The sequence below is a fragment of the Callorhinchus milii genome, unplaced genomic scaffold (assembly GCF_018977255.1).
Source record: "Callorhinchus milii isolate IMCB2004 unplaced genomic scaffold, IMCB_Cmil_1.0 Scaffold8, whole genome shotgun sequence".
NCBI lineage: Eukaryota > Metazoa > Chordata > Chondrichthyes > Chimaeriformes > Callorhinchidae > Callorhinchus > Callorhinchus milii.
In genome coordinates this window covers 13271577-13277476 of record NW_024704749.1, presented here as the reverse complement: position 1 = coordinate 13277476, position 5900 = coordinate 13271577, and positions in this window count along the sequence as shown.

The window sequence follows — 5900 nt, the reverse complement described above, 5'->3', positions numbered from 1 at the left end:
CACAACAATGCCCCATGAACAGCCATGGAGTGAGTGACCAATTTTATTTGGGGGATTGTTGGCCAGGACCCCGGGAGAGAGAAACTCACTTCTGACAGTCTGCTGACTGCATTTGTGGGCAAATGGATCAGCCAATTTGCCCAGAGCAAGGTACAGATAATCAATATTTTCGGTGGGTGCGGGGTGGTGGTTGTGGGATCTTTTTGACGTCCTGGCAGACAGAATCTTGGGTTAACATCTGAAGCACAGTGCCCCCGACAATGCAGTGCTCTCCCTTTAACATACACAGTCACTATATTCCATTCTAGTGGGAATCCTGCGAAAGCATTTTGAGGCATTCACCTGATATGTGAAAGGCGCTGTATCAAGTGCAAGGACTGATGATTATTATGTTAAATTGTGGGTTCAGATGGAAGAGAGAGGTAGGGAGAGTGACCCACCTGCAGGGTAGCAATTTGAGTGACAGCCATCAATCAATAACATATTCAGCCAGGCAATGATCAATAATGGGTATTGATGAATGTGTAAGAGGATCAGCTGGAACAAAGACCATCCCGATTGCAAAGGGATCGGTTCATTTCCTGGCATTACACAGTGTATCAGTTGATAGGAGTGGTCCACTTACCTGACCATTGGGAGATTTGATTGTACAGTCACACAGTCAGGCTACAGCAGAATTATTCAGAAGGAATGTAGACATTTTGAATCTCCAAATACCCACTTGTCATACCAATTCCTCGTGGCTTCCAGAAAATGAGTTACAAGGAAATGAAATCACCCAAAAAATACACAAAGTCAATTTGAGACGTCTCAACAACATGATAATGCACTATATCAAATGCAAGGATTGTTGAATTATTATTTTATAAAGAGAATTTAAGATGTAACGTTAAACCAAAGTCCCATCTGCCTGATCAGGTGGACGTTAACGATCCTGCAGCGCTATTTTAAAACAGAATGCAGTTTCTCTCTCCTGGTGTACTCGCTGACAAACCCCGAGATAAAATTGGTCATTCACTTCATGGCCTTTGGTGGGACATTGAGGTGCACAAATTGGCTGCCACATTCACCTACAAAATACAGTCACAACACTTTACAGTAAGTGTTTTGAGACATCCTCCCGATGTGAAAGCTACTTCATCGAATGCAAAGATTGTTATCATGATGATGATTCTGTGGTTCAGAGAATTATTGAACCATTAAATCTTTACAGAACTAAGGTATATTCCACCAATGTTGAAACAGCTTTGAAACTAAGCACTTTAGAAACATTTCCTTAAAAAAATATATCGATGGAACTGTGTGGGGAGTGTGATACAATAAGCATCTTTCCCACTGAGAGTTCACAATCACATCGCAAAAGGATTAGTCATAGGTATTTTTGAAAAAGATGTTTTCCTTGGTGCTTGTAGAAAAGGGAAAAATTGTCGAGTTCATATGTTTATGTATAAAAAACAAAGGGGAAAATTCCACCCCTTAAAACTAATAACGCAAACGTCCTTACAATCAGGTGGTTACAGACAGCTGAGCACAGAGCTGACAGATCAAGGGAATGAGGTGATCGATATGACATCCCAGTTGCGACGAGACTAGACGCAGACAGTTTCCTGATTGTGCTCTTTCCATTTTGACTAAATCACCTGTGGCTTTGGACCACACATGTCTCTGAGTGTGACGGGGCTTTTTGTATATGTGTGTTGGGGGGTGGGGGTGGGGCTCTTATCTCATCTGTTCCCACCCGTCATCCTTGGGAGGGAGAACTGGAGGCGAAAAGGGGACGAGACACAGCTGGTGGGTTGTGGAAGGAGAAGGTTGCACCGTGAACTCGTTATATACACTGCACCAAATATTTCCCCATTCCTCATCAACTGGGGATTTTAAATGGAAAGTCCCTTCAAATGTTACTGTTTTGTTTTCTTTTGTGTATGTATGTTTTGTGTGTGCAGTACTGTACTTTTCTAAACACTTGACGTCCTCCCGACGTGAAAGGCGCTCTATAAATGGAATCTTGTTGTTGTTGATCCTTTTAGGTTGTACATTGCTCTGTAACTATTCAATGGTGGCTACAAGGTGACATGTTTGGCAATGGATTGTCGGAATCGAGCCAGCCCTCTGTACCGGTCTCTAGTCCAGTCTCTGAGCCAGGAGGGGCCGCAGTATTCCAGGGCACTCAATGCTGATGGCAGCACAGCCCAGCCCATCGGCAGGACCTAGAAGGGCCGACCATTCACTGGGGGCAGGGAATCCTCCCCTTCAGCTCCTGTTAACCCTGCAATCCAAAGCCCTAACAGGTATGGTCCTAGCTAGCCAGACAGTGCTCTTAATGGCTGGCTGTGTGGTTTTACCTGGTTAGACTCCAGCAGTTACCCCAACACACAGCCTGGATCCCCAAGCTTTGTTTTTTGCCAACCTGCACTTAATACTTTCCAGAATTAGGTCAGCAGGAAGTGTCCTTCCACGGAGTGCGCATTCCATTCCAACAAACATCATGCCGTAATAGAATTTCCAGTGTAGGTGGGATGCATGGAATTCTTGGTTGGGTTTGGAGACTCTTAAGCAGGTGATGGGTTTCCGCGCGTGTCAGACACGGCAAACATGGTGGGGGTTTCTCATTCCCTCTTGCTCTTCAAGATGTTACCACTTTCAGTTGTCTTTCCGCCTCCCCAGGCTCCCCTGCCCACCCACCTCCCCAGGCTCCCCTGCCCACCCACCTCCCCAGACTCCCCTGCCCATCCACCTCCCCACGCTCCCCTGTCCACCCACCTCCCCAGGCTCCCCTGCCCACCCACCTCCCCAGGCTCCCCTGCCCACCCACCTCCCCAGACTCCCCTGCCCATCCACCTCCCCAGGCTCCCCTGCCCACCCACCTCCCCAGGCTCCCCTGCCCACCCACCTCCCCAGACTCCCCTGCCCATCCACCTCCCCAGGCTCCCCTGTCCACCCACCTCCCCTGGCTCCCCTGCCCACCCACCTCCCCAGGCTCCCCTGTCCACCCAGCAGTGTCAGGTGCTGTGAGACGCTCCCGACATTGAGCAAAACAGCCACCATTACAAACACATGGCCATAACCTTCTGTCTTGGTGGGGTTGACGTGTGCTACCACACTCCAGCACCACACGTGTCACAGGCGCGGAATCCTGTGAGAGGAATGAAAACAAAGACAAACACTGGCTAATTCCAAATCTTTTTAGTTTAAAACCTTATTTTTTTTGGTTTAATCCACGGAATCAAGTTTCGGCAAGTTGGCAAACTGAAATGATAATAAAGTGATACAAAGCCTCAGACTGGACTGTGAGCTCAAAGTCCCGACGTAGGGCTAGGACTCACCCACAACCATCTGATTCGGAGGCCAGAGTGCTACCAACTGAGCCAGGCTGACACACCTAAGTTTTTAAGACATTGAAGTTATTGAAGTGGAGTTTTTGGGGGGATAGTTTTCCACAGCAAAGCACCAGCTGCCGATGTCTCATGATCCAGTCAGCAATTGCGAGGATTAACAGCTCAGATGCACGTGGGTCAAACGCAGGGTAAAGTTTTTCTCAGTTGCGATGGGTTACGTCAGGGAGGCTGCTGAGGGCCAGGGGCTGGATGGGAGAAATGCCCGCGGCCACATAAGCGTTATTCTATCCTGATTGGCCAGTGCCATTGCTGGGCAGTGCCTGAGACCCAGGTACCATCTCCTGATTGGCTCAGGAGCCTGAATATCGTCCATATTTGCTCATCAGACAATGATGGTGGGAATGGTTCGCGGGCCAGATGCAGCCCAGGGGCCGCCAGTTGAACCACCCAACGTTACAGTATAGGGTTGTCGACAGCAACGCGGGATTTGCACCATCGCTATTCGAGTTGTTGTTATTCCCATCGTTTCCAAAAGGGTCAGTTACACCAACATGATGAGAACGAGGAATTCCCACAGCACAAGCCTCTGTGTATTCACACACACTTGACCCTTCAGTACAACTTAGCAATGTGTTAAGTTAATATCAAAGAAGCCAACCTCACTTTGCAGGTTCTGTACTTTTTTTTCTTTACATAAATATAAATAAGTAACATTCAGGGGAGTGTGTGTATGTGTGTGTGTGTGGGGGGGGGGGGGGGGAGGTTGAATTATGTCCTCACTCAATAAAAGTCTTTGAAACTCATACTCTCCTAAATTCATGTATTTACAAATTCGGCTTGTAAACCTCTACAGAGCAGCCGGGTAAGAAACGATCCGTTCTCAACCAGTTTGTAACCCCCACCCGCCTCTGTACAATAAGAACATAATAACAAGTGGTTGGGTTAGGGTTAGGGCAATCTGCTCAGTTCATTGTTACAGGATTAGTTTGTTGTCTATACACATTGGTTACTGTTTAGTCGTAACTGTTAACTTAGTCAGTAAGTTACCAAGTATCCGAGCGGGTTGTGTCAAAAGGACTAAGAAATAGATGGCGCTTTACTCATTCATGGTCTAGATTTACTCTGAAACTGTCTGTTCAACTTCGTGGCTGTTTGTGGGACATTCCTGTTTGCAAATTGGCTGCATGCAAAATGCACAGTCACTACACTTTGCAGTGAATGCTGCCGAAACACTTCCAGGTGTTCCAATTCAATCATGCGCCAGATCACAAAATGCAAAGTATTAATTGTTTTAGTGTTGGGATTTAGTCTGGGAATTAGCAGCCTCGGTGTTGGAGCTGTGTTTTTGTTAAGTTTCTTCGAAGAACTACGGAAAACTGTCTGCAAAGTTACCACTGAATTTGAGTGTTTGCCAAATCTAAACCCAGAATAGCTCTCCCTCAATATCTCCAGGGCATGTGTTAAAGCAATCCCCTGCACCTTGCTCCTCTATGTGTGTGTGTGTAAGCGTTCCGAGATGATACCCCACATGAAGGGCGTTGTATAAACGCAAGTTGTTGTAGTTGTCATGCGCGCGGGTGTTCGGCTTTGTTATGTTTGAATACTGTTGAATACTTCTAAAAGAATATAACTTTAGGGAAATAGTTTCATTTAAAGGCATCTCACTGAGGAACTTACATCAAACTGTGCGTGAACTCTGCTGAAATGTGTGGCTTTTTTGATTTGAAGTCCTTATTGAAGAAGATCAGTCACATGGGACTAGATATATAAATAATTCCTTATTCTCTGCCTCCCCCTCTCTCCCCCCAGCCACAATTAACAGGAATGTAGAACAGATTCCTTGTGTTGTGAGGTGCATTTTTTTTTAAACAGTACTAACCGACGCCCCAAAATTCCACCTAGTCTTAGCCTGCGAGACTGTTTTTGCCTTAAATATAATATGGCGCAGAAATGGGGAAAACCTTTATTTAGAGGCGAGGAACAGTGGGCTGGGTGGGGGGTAAAACAGCTTCTAGACGTAGACCGAATTGAAGAAATCCTCCACCAATTCCATAACCACATTAAACGGTTAAGGTAGAAATGGTCTCGCGGGCTGAGACTGCTCAGAATTTCTCCCCTCTGGTCTGTACATTGCCAGCCATTCCCACCTCATGTTTCCAGCCAGACTCCTCAGAGCTGAGAAAGATCACAGTGGGGAAATGTTCACACCTCGTATCAAGGGGAAAACGATTGCTATTGCTCTCGTAGTAGTAGCTTGTATGGAGACCAACCGCTTTTTTATTCCATCGGACAATTGGCCATCTCCATACATGTGCGTGAAGGACTACACAGGGCTGTGCATACGCAGTCCACAGCGCTCTGCTTCCCCTGCCCTGCCCCCCACCCCATGGTCTTCCCCGCAATGTGCCAGCGCTGCCTCCTTATGGCCAAACCCCTCTGGCTATAGCTCAAACCCGCCAATGTTCCTCACTCACAATTCCTCATGTCGAGACAAGAGTCTAGCAGTTCATGATCCCCCTCCCCCCTACACAACACCCCGCCCCCACACATCCTCTCCTCCGC